The 24,584-nt window shown below is 45.5% G+C and overlaps 4 non-coding genes across 4 annotated transcripts; 3 read left to right on the top strand and 1 right to left on the bottom strand.

The window, feature by feature from the left end:
• Positions 1–15,663: 15,663 nt before the first annotated feature.
• On the top strand, positions 15,664–15,736 carry TRNAS-GCU (transfer RNA serine (anticodon GCU)). Its single transcript has one exon. It is a non-coding gene; the product is annotated as a tRNA-Ser (tRNA).
• Positions 15,737–17,131: 1,395 nt separating this feature from the next.
• TRNAS-GCU (transfer RNA serine (anticodon GCU)) lies at positions 17,132–17,204 on the top strand. The gene has a single exon. It is a non-coding gene; the product is annotated as a tRNA-Ser (tRNA).
• A 1,395-nt stretch (positions 17,205–18,599) lies between these two features.
• On the top strand, positions 18,600–18,672 carry TRNAS-GCU (transfer RNA serine (anticodon GCU)). The gene has a single exon. It is a non-coding gene; the product is annotated as a tRNA-Ser (tRNA).
• A 5,223-nt stretch (positions 18,673–23,895) lies between these two features.
• On the bottom strand, positions 23,896–23,968 carry TRNAD-GUC (transfer RNA aspartic acid (anticodon GUC)). The gene has a single exon. It is a non-coding gene; the product is annotated as a tRNA-Asp (tRNA).
• Between the last annotated feature and the right edge of the window lie 616 nt (positions 23,969–24,584).

Below are 24,584 nucleotides of genomic sequence, written 5' to 3'. Positions count from 1 at the left end.
TCGAAAGGTTGGTGGTTCGAGCCCATCCTTGTGCGGTGTTGTGAGGTCCCAGATGTGACGTAAAAAGTCAAAGTTTTTCCACAATACCTGACGACCATTTCATTTTCGAGCTTCTTTGGCTCCATGGTTAGCGCGTTCGGATGTTAAACAAAAGGTTGGTGGTTCGGGCCCACCCGGGTGCGGTGTTGTGAAGTTTCAAATGTAACGTAAAAAGCCAAAGTTTTTCCACAATACCTGACGAACATTTAATTTTTCGTCTTCCGTTGCGCAATGGTTAGCGCGTTCGGCTGTTAACCGAAAGTTTGGTGGTTCGAGCCCACCCGGGAGCGGTGTTGTGAGATCTCAAATGTAACGTAAAAATCCAAAATCTTTCCACAACACCTGACGAACATTTAATTTTTGGGCTTCCGTTGCGCAATGGTCAGCGCGTTCGGCTGTTAACCGAAAGTTTGGTGGTTCGAGCCCACCCGGGAGCGGTGTTGTGAGATCTCAAATGTAACGTAAAAATTCAAAGTTTTTCCACAATACCTGACGAACATTTAATTTTTGGGGTTCCGTTGCGCAATGGTTAGCACGTTCAGCTGTTTATAGAAAGGTTGGTGGTTCGAGCTAACTCGGGAGCGGTGTTGTGAGATCTCAAATGTAACGTAAAAATCCAAAGTTTTACCACAATACCTGACGAACATTTAGTTTTTGGGCTTCCGTTGCGCAATGGTTAGCGCGTTCAGCTGTTAAAAGAAAGTTTGGTGGTTCGAGCCCACTCGGGAGCGGTGTTGTGAGATCTCAAATGTAACGTAAAAATCCAAAGTTTTTCCACAATACCTGACGAACATTTAATTTTTGGGCTTCCATTGCGCAATGGTTAGCGCGTTCGGCTGTTAACCGAAAGGTTGGTGGTTCGAGCCCATCCGGGAGCGGTGTTGTGAGGTCTCAGATGTAACGTAAAATGTCAGAGTATTTCCACAGTACCGGACGACCATTTATTTTCTGAGCTTCCTTGGCTCAATGGTTAGCGCGTTCGGCTGTTAACCGAAAGGTTGTTGGTTAGAATACCCGGGAGCGGTGTTGTGAGATCTAAGATGTAACGTAAAAATCCAAAGTTTTTCCACAATACCTGTCGAACATTTAATTTTTCGTCTTCCGTTGCGCAATGGTTAGCGCGTTCGGCTGTTAACCGAAAGTTTGGTGGTTCGAGCCCACCCGGGAGCGGTGTTGTGAGATCTTAAATGTAACGTGAAAATCCAAAATTTTTTTACAATACCTGACGAACTTTTAATTTTTGGGCTTCCGTTGCGCAATGGTTAGCGCGTTCGGCTGTTAACCGAAATGTTGGTGGTTCGAGCCCATCCGGGTGCGGTGTTGTGAGGTCCCAGATGTGACGTAAAAAGTCAAAGTTTTTCCACAATACCTGACGACCATTTTATTTTTGAGCTTCTTTGGCTCCATGGTTAGCGCGTTCGGATGTGGAACAAAAGGTTGGTGGTTCGAGCCCACCCGGGTGCGGTGTTGTGAGATCTCAAATGTAACGTAAAAATCCAAAATGTTTTTACAATACCTGACGAACTTTTAATTTTTGGGCTTCCGTTGCGCAATGGTCAGCGCGTTCGGCTGTTAATCGAAAGGTTGGTGGTTCGAGCCCATCCGGGTGCGGTGTTGTGAGGTCCCAGATGTGACGTAAAAAGTCAAAGTTTTTCCACAATACCTGACGACCATTTCATTTTTGAGCTTCTTTGGCTCCATGGTTAGCGCGTTCGGATGTTAAACAAAAGGTTGGTGGTTCGGGCCCACCCGGGTGCGGTGTTGTGAAGTTTCAAATGTAACGTAAAAAGCCAAAGTTTTTCCACAATACCTGACGAACATTTAATTTTTGAGCTTCCGTTGCGCAATGGTCAGCGCGTTCGGCTGTTAACCGAAAGTTTGGTGGTTCGAGCCCACCCGGGAGCGGTGTTGTGAGATCTCAAATGTAACGTAAAAATTCAAAGTTTTTCCACAATACCTGACGAACATTTAATTTTTGGGGTTCCGTTGCGCAATGGTTAGCACGTTCAGCTGTTTATAGAAAGGTTGGTGGTTCGAGCCCACTCGGGAGCGGTGTTGTGAGATCTCAAATGTAACGTAAAAATCCAAAGTTTTACCACAATACCTGACGACCATTTGTTTTCTGAGCTTCCATGGCTCAATGGTTAGCGCGTTCGGCTGTTAACCGAAAGTTTGGTGGTTCGAGCCCACCCGGGAGCGGTGTTGTGAGATCTCAAATGTAACGTAAAAATCCAAAATCTTTCCACAACACCTGACGAACATTTAATTTTTGGGCTTCCGTTGCGCAATGGTCAGCGCGTTCGGCTGTTAACCGAAAGTTTGGTGGTTCGAGCCCACCCGGGAGCGGTGTTGTGAGATCTCAAATGTAACGTAAAAATCCAAAGTTTTTCCACAATACCTGACGAACATTTAATTTTTGGGCTTCCATTGCGCAATGGTTAGCGCGTTCGGCTGTTAACCGAAAGGTTGGTGGTTCGAGCCCATCCGGGAGCGGTGTTGTGAGGTCTCAGATGTAACGTAAAATGTCAGAGTATTTCCACAGTACCGGACGACCATTTATTTTCTGAGCTTCCTTGGCTCAATGGTTAGCGCGTTCGGCTGTTAACCGAAAGGTTGTTGGTTAGAATACCCGGGAGCGGTGTTGTGAGATCTAAGATGTAACGTAAAAATCCAAAGTTTTTCCACAATACCTGTCGAACATTTAATTTTTCGTCTTCCGTTGCGCAATGGTTAGCGCGTTCGGCTGTTAACCGAAAGTTTGGTGGTTCGAGCCCACCCGGGAGCGGTGTTGTGAGATCTTAAATGTAACGTGAAAATCCAAAATTTTTTTACAATACCTGACGAACTTTTAATTTTTGGGCTTCCGTTGCGCAATGGTTAGCGCGTTCGGCTGTTAACCGAAATGTTGGTGGTTCGAGCCCATCCGGGTGCGGTGTTGTGAGGTCCCAGATGTGACGTAAAAAGTCAAAGTTTTTCCACAATACCTGACGACCATTTTATTTTTGAGCTTCTTTGGCTCCATGGTTAGCGCGTTCGGATGTGGAACAAAAGGTTGGTGGTTCGAGCCCACCCGGGTGCGGTGTTGTGAGATCTCAAATGTAACGTAAAAATCCAAAATGTTTTTACAATACCTGACGAACTTTTAATTTTTGGGCTTCCGTTGCGCAATGGTCAGCGCGTTCGGCTGTTAATCGAAAGGTTGGTGGTTCGAGCCCATCCGGGTGCGGTGTTGTGAGGTCCCAGATGTGACGTAAAAAGTCAAAGTTTTTCCACAATACCTGACGACCATTTCATTTTTGAGCTTCTTTGGCTCCATGGTTAGCGCGTTCGGATGTTAAACAAAAGGTTGGTGGTTCGGGCCCACCCGGGTGCGGTGTTGTGAAGTTTCAAATGTAACGTAAAAAGCCAAAGTTTTTCCACAATACCTGACGAACATTTAATTTTTGAGCTTCCGTTGCGCAATGGTCAGCGCGTTCGGCTGTTAACCGAAAGTTTGGTGGTTCGAGCCCACCCGGGAGCGGTGTTGTGAGATCTCAAATGTAACGTAAAAATTCAAAGTTTTTCCACAATACCTGACGAACATTTAATTTTTGGGGTTCCGTTGCGCAATGGTTAGCACGTTCAGCTGTTTATAGAAAGGTTGGTGGTTCGAGCCCACTCGGGAGCGGTGTTGTGAGATCTCAAATGTAACGTAAAAATCCAAAGTTTTACCACAATACCTGACGACCATTTGTTTTCTGAGCTTCCATGGCTCAATGGTTAGCGCGTTCGGCTGTTAACCGAAAGTTTGGTGGTTCGAGCCCACCCGGGAGCGGTGTTGTGAGATCTCAAATGTAACGTAAAAATCCAAAATCTTTCCACAACACCTGACGAACATTTAATTTTTGGGCTTCCGTTGCGCAATGGTCAGCGCGTTCGGCTGTTAACCGAAAGTTTGGTGGTTCGAGCCCACCCGGGAGCGGTGTTGTGAGATCTCAAATGTAACGTAAAAATTCAAAGTTTTTCCACAATACCTGACGAACATTTATTTTTGGGGTTCCGTTGCGTAATGGTTAGCACGTTCAGCTGTTTATAGAAAGGTTGGTGGTTCGAGCCCACTCGGGAGCGGTGTTGTGAGATCTCAAATGTAACGTAAAAATCCAAAGTTTTACCACAATACCTGACGACCATATGTTTTCTGAGCTTCCATGGCTCAATGGTTAGCGCGTTTGGCTGTTAATCGAAAGGTTGGTGGTTCGAGCCCAACCGGGAGCGGTGTTGTGAGATCTCAAATGTAACGTAAAAATTCAAAGTTTTTCCACAATACCTGACGAACATTTAATTTTTGGGCTTCCGTTGCACAATGGTTAGCGCGTTCAGCTGTTAAAAGAAAGTTTGGTGGTTCGAGCCCACTCGGGAGCGGTGTTGTGAGATCTCAAATGTAACGTAAAAATCCAAAGTTTTTCCACAATACCTGACGACCATTTTATTTTTGAGCTTCTTTGGCTCCATGGTTAGCGCGTTCGGATGTGGAACAAAAGGTTGGTGGTTCGAGCCCACCCGGGTGCGGTGTTGTGAGATCTCAAATGTAACGTAAAAATCCAAAATCTTTCCACAACACCTGACGAACATTTAATTTTTGGGCTTCCGTTGCGCAATGGTCAGCGCGTTCGGCTGTTAACCGAAAGTTTGGTGGTTCGAGCCCACCCGGGAGCGGTGTTGTGAGATCTCAAATGTAATGTAAAAATTCAAAGTTTTTCCACAATACCTGACGAACATTTATTTTTGGGGTTCCGTTGCGCAATGGTTAGCACGTTCAGCTGTTTATAGAAAGGTTGGTGGTTCGAGCCCACTCGGGAGCGGTGTTGTGAGATCTCAAATGTAACGTAAAAATCCAAAGTTTTACCACAATACCTGACGACCATATGTTTTCTGAGCTTCCATGGCTCAATGGTTAGCGCGTTTGGCTGTTAATCGAAAGGTTGGTGGTTCGAGCCCAACCGGGAGCGGTGTTGTGAGATCTCAAATGTAACGTAAAAATTCAAAGTTTTTCCACAATACCTGACGAACATTTAATTTTTGGGCTTCCGTTGCACAATGGTTAGCGCGTTCAGCTGCTAAAAGAAAGTTTGGTGGTTCGAGCCCACTCGGGAGCGGTGTTGTGAGATCTCAAATGTAACGTAAAAATCCAAAGTTTTTCCACAATACCTGACGACCATTTTATTTTTGAGCTTCTTTGGCTCCATGGTTAGCGCGTTCGGATGTGGAACAAAAGGTTGGTGGTTCGAGCCCACCCGGGTGCGGTGTTGTGAGATCTCAAATGTAACGTAAAAATCCAAAATGTTTTTACAATACCTGACGAACTTTTAATTTTTGGGCTTCCGTTGCGCAATGGTCAGCGCGTTCGGCTGTTAATCGAAAGGTTGGTGGTTCGAGCCCATCCGGGTGCGGTGTTGTGAGGTCCCAGATGTGACGTAAAAAGTCAAAGTTTTTCCACAATACCTGACGACCATTTCATTTTTGAGCTTCTTTGGCTCCATGGTTAGCGCGTTCGGATGTTAAACAAAAGGTTGGTGGTTCGGGCCCACCCGGGTGCGGTGTTGTGAAGTTTCAAATGTAACGTAAAAAGCCAAAGTTTTTCCACAATACCTGACGAACATTTAATTTTTGGGCTTCCGTTGCGCAATGGTCAGCGCGTTCGGCTGTTAACCGAAAGTTTGGTGGTTCGAGCCCACCCGGGAGCGGTGTTGTGAGATCTCAAATGTAACGTAAAAATTCAAAGTTTTTCCACAATACCTGACGAACATTTAATTTTTGGGGTTCCGTTGCGCAATGGTTAGCACGTTCAGCTGTTTATAGAAAGGTTGGTGGTTCGAGCCCACTCGGGAGCGGTGTTGTGAGATCTCAAATGTAACGTAAAAATCCAAAGTTTTACCACAATACCTGACGACCATTTGTTTTCTGAGCTTCCATGGCTCAATGGTGAGCGCGTTTGGCTGTTAACCGAAAGTTTGGTGGTTCGAGCCCACCCGGGAGCGGTGTTGTGAGATCTCAAATGTAACGTAAAAATCCAAAATCTTTCCACAACACCTGACGAACATTTAATTTTTGGGCTTCCGTTGCGCAATGGTCAGCGCGTTCGGCTGTTAACCGAAAGTTTGGTGGTTCGAGCCCACCCGGGAGCGGTGTTGTGAGATCTCAAATGTAACGTAAAAATTCAAAGTTTTTCCACAATACCTGACGAACATTTATTTTTGGGGTTCCGTTGCGCAATGGTTAGCACGTTCAGCTGTTTATAGAAAGGTTGGTGGTTCGAGCCCACTCGGGAGCGGTGTTGTGAGATCTCAAATGTAACGTAAAAATCCAAAGTTTTACCACAATACCTGACGACCATATGTTTTCTGAGCTTCCATGGCTCAATGGTTAGCGCGTTTGGCTGTTAATCGAAAGGTTGGTGGTTCGAGCCCATCCGGGAGCGGTGTTGTGAGGTCTCAGATGTAACGTAAAATGTCAGAGTATTTCCACAATACCGGACGACCATTTATTTTCTGAGCTTCCTTGGCTCAATGGTTAGCGCGTTCGGCTGTTAACCGAAAGGTTGTTGGTTAGAATACCCGGGAGCGGTGTTGTGAGATCTAAGATATAACGTAAAAATCCAAAGTTTTTCCACAATACCTGTCGAAGATTTAATTTTTCGTCTTCCGTTGCGCAATGGTTAGCGCGTTCGGCTGTTAACCGAAAGTTTGGTGGTTCGAGCCCACCCGGGAGCGGTGTTGTGAGATCTCAAATGTAACGTAAAAATCCAAAATTTTTTTACAAAACCTGACGAACTTTTAATTTTTGGGCTTCCGTTGCGCAATGGTCAGCGCGTTCGGCTGTTAATCGAAAGGTTGGTGGTTCGAGCCCAACCGGGTGCGGTGTTGTGAGGTCCCAGATGTGACGTAAAAAGTCAAAGTTTTTCCACAATACCTGACGACCATTTCATTTTTGAGCTTCTTTGGCTCCATGGTTAGCGCGTTCGGATGTTAAACAAAAGGTTGGTGGTTCGGGCCCACCCGGGTGCGGTGTTGTGAAGTTTCAAATGTAACGTAAAAAGCCAAAGTTTTTCCACAATACCTGACGAACATTTAATTTTTGGGCTTCCGTTGCACAATGGTTAGCGCGTTCAGCTGTTAAAAGAAAGTTTGGTGGTTCGAGCCCACTCGGGAGCGGTGTTGTGAGATCTCAAATGTAACGTAAAAATCCAAAGTTTTTCCACAATACCTGACGAACATTTAATTTTTGGGGTTCCGTTGCGCAATGGTTAGCACGTTCAGCTGTTTATAGAAAGGTTGGTGGTTCGAGCCCACTCGGGAGCGGTGTTGTGAGATCTCAAATGTAACGTAAAAATCCAAAGTTTTACCACAATACCTGACGACCATTTGTTTTCTGAGCTTCCATGGCTCAATGGTTAGCGCGTTTGGCTGTTAACCGAAAGTTTGGTGGTTCGAGCCCACCCGGGAGCGGTGTTGTGAGATCTCAAATGTAACGTAAAAATCCAAAATCTTTCCACAACACCTGACGAACATTTAATTTTTGGGCTTCCGTTGCGCAATGGTCAGCGCGTTCGGCTGTTAACCGAAAGTTTGGTGGTTCGAGCCCACCCGGGAGCGGTGTTGTGAGATCTCAAATGTAACGTAAAAATTCAAAGTTTTTCCACAATACCTGACGAACATTTATTTTTGGGGTTCCGTTGCGCAATGGTTAGCACGTTCAGCTGTTTATAGAAAGGTTGGTGGTTCGAGCCCACTCGGGAGCGGTGTTGTGAGATCTCAAATGTAACGTAAAAATCCAAAGTTTTACCACAATACCTGACGACCATATGTTTTCTGAGCTTCCATGGCTCAATGGTTAGCGCGTTTGGCTGTTAATCGAAAGGTTGGTGGTTCGAGCCCAACCGGGAGCGGTGTTGTGAGATCTCAAATGTAACGTAAAAATTCAAAGTTTTTCCACAATACCTGACGAACATTTAATTTTTGGGCTTCCGTTGCACAATGGTTAGCGCGTTCAGCTGTTAAAAGAAAGTTTGGTGGTTCGAGCCCACTCGGGAGCGGTGTTGTGAGATCTCAAATGTAACGTAAAAATCCAAAGTTTTTCCACAATACCTGACGAACATTTAATTTTTGGGCTTCCACTGCGCAATGGTTAGCGCGTTCGGCTGTTAACCGAAAGGTTGGTGGTTCGAGCCCATCCGGGAGCGGTGTTGTGAGGTCTCAGATGTAACGTAAAATGTCAGAGTATTTCCACAATACCGGACGACCATTTATTTTCTGAGCTTCCTTGGCTCAATGGTTAGCGCGTTCGGCTGTTAACCGAAAGGTTGTTGGTTAGAATACCCGGGAGCGGTGTTGTGAGATCTAAGATGTAACGTAAAAATCCAAAGTTTTTCCACAATACCTGTCGAAGATTTAATTTTTCGTCTTCCGTTGCGCAATGGTTAGCGCGTTCGGCTGTTAACCGAAAGTTTGGTGGTTCGAGCCCACCCGGGAGCGGTGTTGTGAGATCTCAAATGTAACGTAAAAATTCAAAGTTTTTCCACAATACCTGACGAACATTTAATTTTTGGGGTTCCGTTGCGCAATGGTTAGCACGTTCAGCTGTTTATAGAAAGGTTGGTGGTTCGAGCCCACTCGGGAGCGGTGTTGTGAGATCTCAAATGTAACGTAAAAATCCAAAGTTTTACCACAATACCTGACGACCATTTGTTTTCTGAGCTTCCATGGCTCAATGGTGAGCGCGTTTGGCTGTTAACCGAAAGTTTGGTGGTTCGAGCCCACCCGGGAGCGGTGTTGTGAGATCTCAAATGTAACGTAAAAATCCAAAATCTTTCCACAACACCTGACGAACATTTAATTTTTGGGCTTCCGTTGCGCAATGGTCAGCGCGTTCGGCTGTTAACCGAAAGTTTGGTGGTTCGAGCCCACCCGGGAGCGGTGTTGTGAGATCTCAAATGTAACGTAAAAATTCAAAGTTTTTCCACAATACCTGACGAACATTTATTTTTGGGGTTCCGTTGCGCAATGGTTAGCACGTTCAGCTGTTTATAGAAAGGTTGGTGGTTCGAGCCCACTCGGGAGCGGTGTTGTGAGATCTCAAATGTAACGTAAAAATCCAAAGTTTTACCACAATACCTGACGACCATATGTTTTCTGAGCTTCCATGGCTCAATGGTTAGCGCGTTTGGCTGTTAATCGAAAGGTTGGTGGTTCGAGCCCAACCGGGAGCGGTGTTGTGAGATCTCAAATGTAACGTAAAAATTCAAAGTTTTTCCACAATACCTGACGAACATTTAATTTTTGGGCTTCCGTTGCACAATGGTTAGCGCGTTCAGCTGTTAAAAGAAAGTTTGGTGGTTCGAGCCCACTCGGGAGCGGTGTTGTGAGATCTCAAATGTAACGTAAAAATCCAAAGTTTTTCCACAATACCTGACGAACATTTAATTTTTGGGCTTCCATTGCGCAATGGTTAGCGCGTTCGGCTGTTAACCGAAAGGTTGGTGGTTCGAGCCCATCCGGGAGCGGTGTTGTGAGGTCTCAGATGTAACGTAAAATGTCAGAGTATTTCCACAATACCGGACGACCATTTATTTTCTGAGCTTCCTTGGCTCAATGGTTAGCGCGTTCGGCTGTTAACCGAAAGGTTGTTGGTTAGAATACCCGGGAGCGGTGTTGTGAGATCTAAGATATAACGTAAAAATCCAAAGTTTTTCCACAATACCTGTCGAAGATTTAATTTTTCGTCTTCCGTTGCGCAATGGTTAGCGCGTTCGGCTGTTAACCGAAAGTTTGGTGGTTCGAGCCCACCCGGGAGCGGTGTTGTGAGATCTCAAATGTAACGTAAAAATCCAAAATTTTTTTACAAAACCTGACGAACTTTTAATTTTTGGGCTTCCGTTGCGCAATGGTCAGCGCGTTCGGCTGTTAATCGAAAGGTTGGTGGTTCGAGCCCAACCGGGTGCGGTGTTGTGAGGTCCCAGATGTGACGTAAAAAGTCAAAGTTTTTCCACAATACCTGACGACCATTTCATTTTTGAGCTTCTTTGGCTCCATGGTTAGCGCGTTCGGATGTTAAACAAAAGGTTGGTGGTTCGGGCCCACCCGGGTGCGGTGTTGTGAAGTTTCAAATGTAACGTAAAAAGCCAAAGTTTTTCCACAATACCTGACGAACATTTAATTTTTGGGCTTCCGTTGCACAATGGTTAGCGCGTTCAGCTGTTAAAAGAAAGTTTGGTGGTTCGAGCCCACTCGGGAGCGGTGTTGTGAGATCTCAAATGTAACGTAAAAATCCAAAGTTTTTCCACAATACCTGACGAACATTTAATTTTTGGGGTTCCGTTGCGCAATGGTTAGCACGTTCAGCTGTTTATAGAAAGGTTGGTGGTTCGAGCCCACTCGGGAGCGGTGTTGTGAGATCTCAAATGTAACGTAAAAATCCAAAGTTTTACCACAATACCTGACGACCATTTGTTTTCTGAGCTTCCATGGCTCAATGGTTAGCGCGTTTGGCTGTTAACCGAAAGTTTGGTGGTTCGAGCCCACCCGGGAGCGGTGTTGTGAGATCTCAAATGTAACGTAAAAATCCAAAATCTTTCCACAACACCTGACGAACATTTAATTTTTGGGCTTCCGTTGCGCAATGGTCAGCGCGTTCGGCTGTTAACCGAAAGTTTGGTGGTTCGAGCCCACCCGGGAGCGGTGTTGTGAGATCTCAAATGTAACGTAAAAATTCAAAGTTTTTCCACAATACCTGACGAACATTTATTTTTGGGGTTCCGTTGCGCAATGGTTAGCACGTTCAGCTGTTTATAGAAAGGTTGGTGGTTCGAGCCCACTCGGGAGCGGTGTTGTGAGATCTCAAATGTAACGTAAAAATCCAAAGTTTTACCACAATACCTGACGACCATATGTTTTCTGAGCTTCCATGGCTCAATGGTTAGCGCGTTTGGCTGTTAATCGAAAGGTTGGTGGTTCGAGCCCAACCGGGAGCGGTGTTGTGAGATCTCAAATGTAACGTAAAAATTCAAAGTTTTTCCACAATACCTGACGAACATTTAATTTTTGGGCTTCCGTTGCACAATGGTTAGCGCGTTCAGCTGTTAAAAGAAAGTTTGGTGGTTCGAGCCCACTCGGGAGCGGTGTTGTGAGATCTCAAATGTAACGTAAAAATCCAAAGTTTTTCCACAATACCTGACGAACATTTAATTTTTGGGCTTCCACTGCGCAATGGTTAGCGCGTTCGGCTGTTAACCGAAAGGTTGGTGGTTCGAGCCCATCCGGGAGCGGTGTTGTGAGGTCTCAGATGTAACGTAAAATGTCAGAGTATTTCCACAATACCGGACGACCATTTATTTTCTGAGCTTCCTTGGCTCAATGGTTAGCGCGTTCGGCTGTTAACCGAAAGGTTGTTGGTTAGAATACCCGGGAGCGGTGTTGTGAGATCTAAGATGTAACGTAAAAATCCAAAGTTTTTCCACAATACCTGTCGAAGATTTAATTATTCGTCTTCCGTTGCGCAATGGTTAGCGCGTTCGGCTGTTAACCGAAAGTTTGGTGGTTCGAGCCCACCCGGGAGCGGTGTTGTGAGATCTCAAATGTAACGTAAAAATCCAAAATTTTTTTACAATACCTGACGAACTTTTAATTTTTGGGCTTCCGTTGCGCAATGGTCAGCGCGTTCGGCTGTTAATCGAAAGGTTGGTGGTTCGAGCCCAACCGGGTGCGGTGTTGTGAGGTCCCAGATGTGACGTAAAAAGTCAAAGTTTTTCCACAATACCTGACGACCATTTCATTTTTGAGCTTCTTTGGCTCCATGGTTAGCGCGTTCGGATGTTAAACAAAAGGTTGGTGGTTCGGGCCCACCCGGGTGCGGTGTTGTGAAGTTTCAAATGCAACGTAAAAAGCCAAAGTTTTTCCACAATACCTGACGAACATTTAATTTTTCGTCTTCCGTTGCGCAATGGTTAGCGCGTTCGGCTGTTAACCGAAAGTTTGGTGGTTCGAGCCCACCCGGGAGCGGTGTTGTGAGATCTCAAATTTAACGTAAAAATTCAAAGTTTTTCCACAATACCTGACGAACATTTATTTTTGGGGTTCCGTTGCGCAATGGTTAGCACGTTCAGCTGTTTATAGAAAGGTTGGTGGTTCGAGCCCACTCGGGAGCGGTGTTGTGAGATCTCAAATGTAACGTAAAAATCCAAAGTTTTACCACAATACCTGACGACCATATGTTTTCTGAGCTTCCATGGCTCAATGGTTAGCGCGTTTGGCTGTTAATCGAAAGGTTGGTGGTTCGAGCCCAACCGGGAGCGGTGTTGTGAGATCTCAAATGTAACGTAAAAATTCAAAGTTTTTCCACAATACCTGACGAACATTTAATTTTTGGGCTTCCGTTGCACAATGGTTAGCGCGTTCAGCTGTTAAAAGAAAGTTTGGTGGTTCGAGCCCACTCGGGAGCGGTGTTGTGAGATCTCAAATGTAACGTAAAAATCCAAAGTTTTTCCACAATACCTGACGAACATTTAATTTTTGGGCTTCCATTGCGCAATGGTTAGCGCGTTCGGCTGTTAACCGAAAGGTTGGTGGTTCGAGCCCATCCGGGAGCGGTGTTGTGAGGTCTCAGATGTAACGTAAAATGTCAGAGTATTTCCACAATACCGGACGACCATTTATTTTCTGAGCTTCCTTGGCTCAATGGTTAGCGCGTTCGGCTGTTAACCGAAAGGTTGTTGGTTAGAATACCCGGGAGCGGTGTTGTGAGATCTAAGATATAACGTAAAAATCCAAAGTTTTTCCACAATACCTGTCGAAGATTTAATTTTTCGTCTTCCGTTGCGCAATGGTTAGCGCGTTCGGCTGTTAACCGAAAGTTTGGTGGTTCGAGCCCACCCGGGAGCGGTGTTGTGAGATCTCAAATGTAACGTAAAAATTCAAAGTTTTTCCACAATACCTGACGAACATTTAATTTTTGGGCTTCCGTTGCACAATGGTTAGCGCGTTCAGCTGTTAAAAGAAAGTTTGGTGGTTCGAGCCCACTCGGGAGCGGTGTTGTGAGATCTCAAATGTAACGTAAAAATCCAAAGTTTTTCCACAATACCTGACGAACATTTAATTTTTGGGCTTCCACTGCGCAATGGTTAGCGCGTTCGGCTGTTAACCGAAAGGTTGGTGGTTCGAGCCCATCCGGGAGCGGTGTTGTGAGGTCTCAGATGTAACGTAAAATGTCAGAGTATTTCCACAATACCGGACGACCATTTATTTTCTGAGCTTCCTTGGCTCAATGGTTAGCGCGTTCGGCTGTTAACCGAAAGGTTGTTGGTTAGAATACCCGGGAGCGGTGTTGTGAGATCTAAGATGTAACGTAAAAATCCAAAGTTTTTCCACAATACCTGTCGAAGATTTAATTATTCGTCTTCCGTTGCGCAATGGTTAGCGCGTTCGGCTGTTAACCGAAAGTTTGGTGGTTCGAGCCCACCCGGGAGCGGTGTTGTGAGATCTCAAATGTAACGTAAAAATCCAAAATTTTTTTACAATACCTGACGAACTTTTAATTTTTGGGCTTCCGTTGCGCAATGGTCAGCGCGTTCGGCTGTTAATCGAAAGGTTGGTGGTTCGAGCCCAACCGGGTGCGGTGTTGTGAGGTCCCAGATGTGACGTAAAAAGTCAAAGTTTTTCCACAATACCTGACGACCATTTCATTTTTGAGCTTCTTTGGCTCCATGGTTAGCGCGTTCGGATGTTAAACAAAAGGTTGGTGGTTCGGGCCCACCCGGGTGCGGTGTTGTGAAGTTTCAAATGCAACGTAAAAAGCCAAAGTTTTTCCACAATACCTGACGAACATTTAATTTTTCGTCTTCCGTTGCGCAATGGTTAGCGCGTTCGGCTGTTAACCGAAAGTTTGGTGGTTCGAGCCCACCCGGGAGCGGTGTTGTGAGATCTCAAATTTAACGTAAAAATTCAAAGTTTTTCCACAATACCTGACGAACATTTATTTTTGGGGTTCCGTTGCGCAATGGTTAGCACGTTCAGCTGTTTATAGAAAGGTTGGTGGTTCGAGCCCACTCGGGAGCGGTGTTGTGAGATCTCAAATGTAACGTAAAAATCCAAAGTTTTACCACAATACCTGACGACCATATGTTTTCTGAGCTTCCATGGCTCAATGGTTAGCGCGTTTGGCTGTTAATCGAAAGGTTGGTGGTTCGAGCCCAACCGGGAGCGGTGTTGTGAGATCTCAAATGTAACGTAAAAATTCAAAGTTTTTCCACAATACCTGACGAACATTTAATTTTTGGGCTTCCGTTGCACAATGGTTAGCGCGTTCAGCTGTTAAAAGAAAGTTTGGTGGTTCGAGCCCACTCGGGAGCGGTGTTGTGAGATCTCAAATGTAACGTAAAAATCCAAAGTTTTTCCACAATACCTGACGAACATTTAATTTTTGGGCTTCCATTGCGCAATGGTTAGCGCGTTCGGCTGTTAACCGAAAGGTTGGTGGTTCGAGCCCATCCGGGAGCGGTGTTGTGAGGTCTCAGATGTAACGTAAAATGTCAGAGTATTTCCACAATACCGGACGACCATTTATTTTCTGAGCTTCCTTGGCTCAATGGTTAGCGCGTTCGGCTGTTAACCGAAAGGTTGTTGGTTAGAATACCCGGGAGCGGTGTTGTGAGATCTAAGATATAACGTAAAAATCCAAAGTTTTTCCACAATACCTGTCGAAGATTTAATTTTTCGTCTTCCGTTGCGCAATGGTTAGCGCGTTCGGCTGTTAACCGAAAGTTTGGTGGTTCGAGCCCACCAGGGAGCGGTGTTGTGAGATCTCAAATGTAACGTAAAAATCCAAAATTTTTTTACAAAACCTGACGAACTTTTAATTTTTGGGCTTCCGTTGCGCAATGGTCAGCGCGTTCGGCTGTTAATCGAAAGGTTGGTGGTTCGAGCCCAACCGGGTGCGGTGTTGTGAGGTCCCAGATGTGACGTAAAAAGTCAAAGTTTTTCCACAATACCTGACGACCATTTCATTTTTGAGCTTCTTTGGCTCCATGGTTAGCGCGTTCGGATGTTAAACAAAAGGTTGGTGGTTCGGGCCCACCCGGGTGCGGTGTTGTGAAGTTTCAAATGTAACGTAAAAAGCCAAAGTTTTTCCACAATACCTGACGAACATTTAATTTTTGGGCTTCCGTTGCACAATGGTTAGCGCGTTCAGCTGTTAAAAGAAAGTTTGGTGGTTCGAGCCCACTCGGGAGCGGTGTTGTGAGATCTCAAATGTAACGTAAAAATCCAAAGTTTTTCCACAATACCTGACGAACATTTAATTTTTGGGCTTCCATTGCGCAATGGTTAGCGCGTTCGGCTGTTAACCGAAAGGTTGGTGGTTCGAGCCCATCCGGGAGCGGTGTTGTGAGGTCTCAGATGTAACGTAAAATGTCAGAGTATTTCCACAATACCGGACGACCATTTATTTTCTGAGCTTCCTTGGCTCAATGGTTAGCGCGTTCGGCTGTTAACCGAAAGGTTGTTGGTTAGAATACCCGGGAGCGGTGTTGTGAGATCTAAGATGTAACGTAAAAATCCAAAGTTTTTCCACAATACCTGTCGAAGATTTAATTTTTCGTCTTCCGTTGCGCAATGGTTAGCGCGTTCGGCTGCTAACCGAAAGTTTGGTGGTTCGAGCCCACCCGGGAGCGGTGTTGTGAGATCTCAAATGTAACGTAAAAATCCAAGATTTTTTTACAATACCTGACGAACTTTTAATTTTTGGGCTTCCGTTGCGCAATGGTCAGCGCGTTCGGCTGTTAATCGAAAGGTTGGTGGTTCGAGCCCAACCGGGTGCGGTGTTGTGAGGTCCCAGATGTGACGTAAAAAGTCAAAGTTTTTCCACAATACCTGACGACCATTTCATTTTTGAGCTTCTTTGGCTCCATGGTTAGCGCGTTCGGATGTTAAACAAAAGGTTGGTGGTTCGGGCCCACCCGGGTGCGGTGTTGTGAAGTTTCAAATGTAACGTAAAAAGCCAAAGTTTTTCCACAATACCTGACGAACATTTAATTTTTCGTCTTCCGTTGCGCAATGGTTAGCGCGTTCGGCTGTTAACCGAAAGTTTGGTGGTTCGAGCCCACCCGGGAGCGGTGTTGTGAGATCTCAAATTTAACGTAAAAATCCAAAATCTTTCCACAACACCTGACGAACATTTAATTTTTGGGCTTCCGTTGCGCAATGGTCAGCGCGTTCGGCTGTTAACCGAAAGTTTGGTGGTTCGAGCCCACCCGGGAGCGGTGTTGTGAGATCTCAAATGTAACGTAAAAATTCAAAGTTTTTCCACAATACCTGACGAACATTTAATTTTTGGGGTTCCGTTGCGCAATGGTTAGCACGTTCAGCTGTTTATAGAAATGTTGGTGGTTCGAGCCCACTCGGGAGCGGTGTTGTGAGATCTCAAATGTAACGTAAAAATCCAAAGTTTTACCACAATACCTGACGACCATATGTTTTCTGAGCTTCCATGGCTCAATGGTTAGCGCGTTCGGCTGTTAATCGAAAGGTTGGTGGTTCGAGCCCAACCGGGAGCGGTGTTGTGAGATCTCAAATGTAACGTAAAAATTCAAAGTTTTTCCACAATACCTGACGAACATTTAATTTTTGGGCTTCCGTTGCGCAATGGTTAGCGCGTTCAGCTGTTAAAAGAAAGTTTGGTGGTTCGAGCCCACTCGGGAGCGGTGTTGTACCATCTCAAATGTAACGTAAAATGTCAGAGTTTTTCCACAATACCTGACGAACATTTAATTTTTGGGCTTCCATTGCGCAATGGTTAGCGCGTTCGGCTGTTAACCGAAAGGTTGGTGGTTCGAGCCCATCCGGGAGCGGTGTTGTGAGGTCTCAGATGTAACGTAAAATGTCAGAGTATTTCCACAATACCGGACGACCATTTATTTTCTGAGCTTCCTTGGCTCAATGGTTAGCGCGTTCGGCTGTTAACCGAAAGGTTGTTGGTTAGAATACCCGGGAGCGGTGTTGTGAGATCTAAGATGTAACGTAAAAATCCAAAGTTTTTCCACAATACCTGTCGAAGATTTAATTTTTCGTCTTCCGTTGCGCAATGGTTAGCGCGTTCGGCTGCTAACCGAAAGTTTGGTGGTTCGAGCCCACCCGGGAGCGGTGTTGTGAGATCTCAAATGTAACGTAAAAATCCAAAATTTTTTTACAATACCTGACGAACTTTTAATTTTTGGGCTTCCGTGGCGCAATGGTCAGCGCGTTCGGCTGTTAATCGAAAGGTTGGTGGTTCGAGCCCAACCGGGTGCGGTGTTGTGAGGTCCCAGATGTGACGTAAAAAGTCAAAGTTTTTCCACAATACCTGACGACCATTTCATTTTTGAGCTTCTTTGGCTCCATGGTTAGCGCGTTCGGATGTTAAACAAAAGGTTGGTGGTTCGGGCCCACCCGGGTGCGGTGTTGTGCAGTTTCAAATGTAACGTAAAAAGCCAAAGTTTTTCCACAATACCTGACGAACATTTAATTTTTCGTCTTCCGTTGCGCAATGGTTAGCGCGTTCGGCTGTTAACCGAAAGTTTGGTGGTTCGAGCCCACCCGGGAGCGGTGTTGTGAGATCTCAAATTTAACGTAAAAATCCAAAATCTTTCCACAACACCTGACGAACATTTAATTTTTGGGCTTCCGTTGCGCAATGGTCAGCGCGTTCGGCTGTTAACCGAAAGTTTGGTGGTTCGAGCCCACCCGGGAGCGGTGTTGTGAGATCTCAAATGTAACGTAAAAATTCAAAGTTTTTCCACAATACCTGACGAACATTTAATTTTTGGGGTTCCGTTGCGCAATGGTTAGCACGTTCAGCTGTTTATAGAAATGTTGGTGGTTCGAGCCCACTCGGGAGCGGTGTTGTGAGATCTCAAATGTAACGTAAAAATCCAAAGTTTTACCACAATACCTGACGACCATATGTTTTCTGAGCTTCCATGGCTCAATGGTTAGCGCGTTCGGCTGTTAATCGAAAGGTTGGTGGTTCGAGCCCAACCGGGAGCGGTGTTGTGAGATCTCAAATGTAACGTAAAAATTCAAAGTTTTTCCACAATACCTGACGAACATTTAATTTTTGGGCTTCCGTTGCGCAATGGTTAGCGCGTTCAGCTGTTAAAAGAAAGTTTGGTGGTTCGAGCCCACTCGGGAGCGGTGTTGTACCATCTCAAATGTAACGTAAAATGTCAGAGTTTTTCCACAATACCTGACGAACATTTAATTTTTGGGCTTCCATTGCGCAATGGTTAGCGCGTTCGGCTGTTAACCGAAAGGTTGGTGGTTCGAGCCCATCCGGGAGCGGTGTTGTGAGGTCTCAGATGTAACGTAAAATGTCAGAGTATTTCCACAATACCGGACGACCATTTATTTTCTGAGCTTCCTTGGCTCAATGGTTAGCGCGTTCGGCTGTTAACCGAAAGGTTGTTGGTTAGAATACCCGGGAGCGGTGTTGTGAGATCTAAGATGTAACGTAAAAATCCAAAGTTTTTCCACAATACCTGTCGAAGATTTAATTTTTCGTCTTCCGTTGCGCAATGGTTAGCGCGTTCGGCTGCTAACCGAAAGTTTGGTGGTTCGAGCCCACCCGGGAGCGGTGTTGTGAGATCTCAAATGTAACGTAAAAATCCAAAATTTTTTTACAATACCTGACGAACTTTTAATTTTTGGGCTTCCGTGGCGCAATGGTCAGCGCGTTCGGCTGTTAATCGAAAGGTTGGTGGTTCGAGCCCAACCGGGTGCGGTGTTGTGAGGTCCCAGATGTGACGTAAAAAGTCAAAGTTTTTCCACAATACCTGACGACCATTTCATTTTTGAGCTTCTTTGGCTCCATGGTTAGCGCGTTCGGATGTTAAACAAAAGGTTGGTGGTTCGGGCCCACCCGGGTGCGGTGTTGTGCAGTTTCAAATGTAACGTAAAAAGCCAAAGTTTTTCCACAATACCTGACGAACATTTAATTTTTCGTCTTCCGTTGCGCAATGGTTAGCGCGTTCGGCTGTTAACCGAAAGTTTGGTGGTTCGAGCCCACCCGGGAGCGGTGTTGTGAGATCTCAAATTTAACGTAAAAATCCAAAATCTTTCCACAACACCTGACGAACATTTAATTTTTGGGCTTCCGTTGCGCAATGGTCAGCGCGTTCGGCTGTTAACCGAAAGTTTGGTGGTTCGAGCCCACCCGGGAGCGGTGTTGTGAGATCTCAAATGTAACGTAAAAATTCAAAGTTTTTCCACAATACCTGACGAACATTTAATTTTTGGGGTTCCGTTGCGCAATGGTTAGCACGTTCAGCTGTTTATAGAAATGTTGGTGGTTCGAGCCCACTCGGGAGCGGTGTTGTGAGATCTCAAATGTAACGTAAAAATCCAAAGTTTTACCACAATACCTGACGACCATATGTTTTCTGAGCTTCCATGGCTCAATGGTTAGCGCGTTCGGCTGTTAATCGAAAGGTTGGTGGTTCGAGCCCAACCGGGAGCGGTGTTGTGAGATCTCAAATGTAACGTAAAAATTCAAAGTTTTTCCACAATACCTGACGACCATTTAATTTTTGGGCTTCTTTGGCTCCATGGTTAGCGCGTTCGGATGTTAAAGAAAAGGTTGGTGGTTCAGGCCCACCCGGGTGCGGTGTTGTGAAGTTTCAAATATAACGTAAAAAGCCAAAGTTTTTCCACAATACCTGACGAACATTTAATTTTTGGGCTTCCGTGCTGCAATGGTTAGCGCGTTCAGCTGTTAATCGAAAGGTTGGTGGTTCGAGCCCACCCGGGAGCGGTGTTGTGAGATCTCAGATGTAACGTAAAAATCCAAAGTTTTTCCACAATACCTGACGAACATTTAATTTTTGGGCTTCCGTGTTGCAATGGTTAGCGCGTTCAGCTGTTAATCGAAAGGTTGGTGGTTCGAGCCCACCCGGGAGCGGTGTTGTTAGGTCTCAGATGTGACGTAAAAAGCCAAAGTTTTTCCACAATACCTGACGACCGTTTAATTTTTGGGCTTCCGTGGCGCAATGGTTAGCGCGTTCAGCTGTTATTCAAAAGACTGGTGGTTCGAGCCCACCCGGGAGCGGTGTTTTAAGATCTCAAATGTAACGTAAAAAAGCCAAAGTTTTTCCACAATACTTGACGACCAGTTAATTCCTGAGCTTCCGTGGCTCAATGGTTAGCGCGTTCGGCTGTTAACTGAAAGGTTGGTGGTTCGAGCCCACCCGGGAGCGGTGTTGTGAGATCTCAAATGTAACGTAAAAATCCAAAATCTTTCCACAATACCTGACGAACATTTAATTTTTGGGCTTCCGTTGCGCAATGGTCAGCGCGTTCGGCTGTTAACCGAAAGTTTGGTGGTTCGAGCCCACCCGGGAGCGGTGTTTTAAGATCTCAAATGTAACGTAAAAAAGCCAAAGTTTTTCCACAATACTTGACGACCAGTTAATTCCTGAGCTTCCGTGGCTCAATGGTTAGCGCGTTCGGCTGTTAACTGAAAGGTTGGTGGTTCGAGCCCACCTGGGAGCGGTGTTGTGAGATCTCAAATGTAACGTAAAAATCCAAAATCTTTCCACAATACCTGACGAACATTTAATTTTTGGGCTTCCGTTGCGCAATGGTCAGCGCAATCGGCTGTTAACCGAAAGTTTGGTGGTTCGAGCCCACCCGGGACCGGTGTTGTGAGATCTCAAATGTAACGTAAAAATCCAAAACTTTGGCTTTTTACGTTACATTTGAAACTTCACAACACCGCACCCGGGTGGGCCCGAACCACCAACCTTTTGTTTAACATCCGAACGCGCTAACCATGGAGCCAAAGAAGCTCAAAAATGAAATGGTCGTCAGGTATTGTGGAAAAAGTTTGACTTTTTACATCATATCTGAGACCTCACAACACCGCTCACGGATGGGCTCGAACCACCAACCTTTCGGTTAACAGCCGAACGCGCGAACCATTGCGCCACGGAAGCCCAAAAATTAAATGGTCGTCAAGTATTGTGGAAAAACTTTGGCTTTTTACGTTACATTTGAAACTTCACAACACCGCACCCGGGTGGGCCTGAACCACCAACCTTTTCTTTAACATCCGAACGCGCTAACCATGGAGCCAAAGAAGCCCAAAAATTAAATGGTCGTCAGGTGTTGTGGAAAAACTTTGACTTTTTACGTTACATCTGAGATCTCACAACACCGCTCCCGTATGGGCTCGAACCACCAACCTTTCGATTGACAGCCGAACGCGCTAACCATTGAGCCATGGAAGCTCAGAAAATAAATGGTCGTCCGGTATTGTGGAAATACTCTGACATTTTACGTTACATCTGAGACCTCACAACACCGCTCCCGGATGGGCTCGAACCACCAACCTTTCTATTAACAGCCGAACGCGCTGACCATTGCGCAACTTAAGCCCAAAAATTAAATGTTCGTCAGGTATTGTGGAAAAATTTTGGATTTTTACGTTACATTTGAGATCTCACAACACCGCTCCCGGGTGGGCTCGAACCACCAACCTTTCGATTAACAGCCGAACGCGCTAACCATTGAGCCATGGAAGCTCAGAAAACATATGGTCGTCAGGTATTGTGGAAAAACTTTGGCTTTTTACGTTACATTTGAGACTTCACAACACCGCTCTCGGGTGGGCCTGAACCACCAACCTTTTCTTTAACATCCGAACGCGCTAACCATGGAGCCAAAGAAGCCCAAAAATTAAATGGTCGTCAGGTGTTGTGGAAAAACTTTGACTTTTTACGTTACATCTGAGATCTCACAACACCGCTCCCGGATGGGCTCGAACCACCAACCTTTCGGTTAACAGCCGAACGCGCTTACCATTGCGCAATGGAAGCCCAAAAATTAAATGTTCGTCAGGTATTGTGGAAAAACTTTGGATTTTTACGTTACATTTGAGATCTCACAACACCGCTCCCGAGTGGGCTCGAACCACCAACCTTTCTCTTAACAGCTGAACGCGCTAACCATTGCGCAACGGAAGCCTAAAAATTATATGTTCGTCAGGTATTGTGGAAAAACTTTGAATTTTTACGTTACATTTGAGATCTCACAACACCGCTCCCGGGTGGGCTCGAACCACCAACCTTTCGGTTAACAGCCGAACGCGCTAACCATTGAGCCATGGAAGCTCAGAAAATAAATGGTCGTCAGGTATTGTGGAAAAACTTTGACTTTTTACGTTACATCAGAGATCTCACAACACCGCTCCCGGGTGGGCTCGAACCACCAACCTTTCGATTAACAGCTGAACGCGCTAACCATTGCAACACGGAAGCCCAAAAATTAAATCTTCGTCAGGTATTGTGGAAAAACTTTGGCTTTTTACGTTACATTTCAAACTTCACAACACCGCACCCGGGTGGGCCCGAACCACCAACCTTTTGTTTAACATCCGAACGCCCTTACCATGGAGCCATAGAAGCTCAAAAATTAAATGGTCGTCAGGTATTGTGGAAAAACTTTGACTTTTTACGTTACATCAGAGATCTCACAACACCGCTCCCGGGTGGGCTCGAACCACCAACCTTTCGATTAACAGCTGAACGCGCTAACCATTGCAACACGGAAGCCCAAAAATTAAATCTTCGTCAGGTATTGTGGAAAAACTTTGGCTTTTTACGTTACATTTCAAACTTCACAACACCGCACCCGGGTGCGCCCGAACCACCAACCTTTTGTTTAACATCCGAACGCCCTTACCATGGAGCCAAAGAAGCTCAAAAATTAAATGGTCGTCAGGTATTGTGGAAAAACTTTGACTTTTTACGTTACATCTGAGATCTCACAACACCGCTCCCGGATGGGCTCTAACCACCAACCTTTCGATTGACAGCCGAACGCGCTAACCATTGAGCCATGGAAGCTCAGAAAATAAATGGTCGTCCGGTATTGTGGAAATACTCTGACATTTTACGTTACATCTGAGACCTCACAACACCGCTCCCGGATGGGCTCGAACCACCAACCTTTCTATTAACAGCCGAACGCGCTGACCATTGCGCAACTTAAGCCCAAAAATTAAATGTTCGTCAGGTATTGTGGAAAAATTTTGGATTTTTACGTTACATTTGAGATCTCACAACACCGCTCCCGGGTGGGCTCGAACCACCAAACTTTCGGTTAACAGCCGAACGCGCTAACCATTGCGCAACGGAAGATGAAAAATTAAATGTTCGTCAGGTATTGTGGAAAAACTTTGAATTTTTACGTTACATTTGAGATCTCACAACACCGCTCCCGGTTGGGCTCGAACCACCAACCTTTCGATTAACAGCCGAACGCGCTAACCATTGAGCCATGGAAGCTCAGAAAACATATGGTCGTCAGGTAGTGTGGAAAAACTTTGGATTTTTACGTTACATTTGAGATCTCACAACACCGCTCCCGAGTGGGCTCGAACCACCACCCTTTCTATTAACAGCCGAACGCGCTGACCATTGCGCAACTTAAGCCCAAAAATTAAATGTTCGTCAGGTATTGTGGAAAAATTTTGGATTTTTACGTTACATTTGAGATCTCACAACACCGCTCCCGAGTGGGCTCGAACCACCAAACTTTCGGTTAACAGCCGAACGCGCTAACCATTGCGCAACGGAAGACGAAAAATTAAATGTTCGTCAGGTATTGTGGAAAAACTTTGACGTTTTACGTTACATCTGAGATCTCACAACACCGCTCCCGGATGGGCTCGAACCACCAACCTTACGATTGACAGCCGAACGCGCTAACCATTGAGCCATGGAAGCTCAGAAAATAAATGGCCGTCAGGTATTGTGGAAAAACTTTGGATTTTTACGTTAGATTTGAGATCTCACAACACCGCTCCCGAGTGGGCTCGAACCACCAACCTTTCGGTTGACAGCCGAACGCGCTAACCATTTCGCAACGGAAGCCCAAAAATTAAATGTTCGTCAGGTATTGTGGAAAAACTTTGAATTTTTACGTTACATTTGAGATCTCACAACACCGCTCCCGGTTGGGCTCGAACCACCAACCTTTCGGTTAACAGCCGAACGCGCTAACTATTGCGCCACGGATGCCCGAAAATGATATGGTCGTCAGGTATTGTGGAATAACTTTGGATATTACAATACATCTAAGACCTCACAACACCGCTCCCGGATGGGCTCGAACCACAAACCTTTCGGTTAACAGCCGAACGCGCTAACCATTGCGCAACGGAAGCCCAAAAATAAAATGTTCGTCAGGTATTGTGGAAAAACTTTGGATTTTTACGTTACATTTGAGATCTCACAACACCGCTCCCGGTTGGGCTCGAACCACCAACCTTTCGATTAACAGCCGAACGCGCTAACCATTGAGCCATGGAAGCTCAGAAAACATATGGTCGTCAGGTAGTGTGGAAAAACTTTGGATTTTTACGTTACATTTGAGATCTCACAACACCGCTCCCGAGTGGGCTCGAACCACCACCCTTTCTATTAACAGCCGAACGCGCTGACCATTGCGCAACTTAAGCCCAAAAATTAAATGTTCGTCAGGTATTGT

This window comes from Phalangium opilio, unplaced genomic scaffold (genome assembly GCF_054372755.1).
Source record: "Phalangium opilio isolate 3A_F unplaced genomic scaffold, DU_Popi_V2 ptg000082l_1, whole genome shotgun sequence".
In the NCBI taxonomy this organism is placed as follows: domain Eukaryota; kingdom Metazoa; phylum Arthropoda; class Arachnida; order Opiliones; family Phalangiidae; genus Phalangium; species Phalangium opilio.
This window is presented reverse-complemented; position numbering and strand designations above follow the sequence as displayed.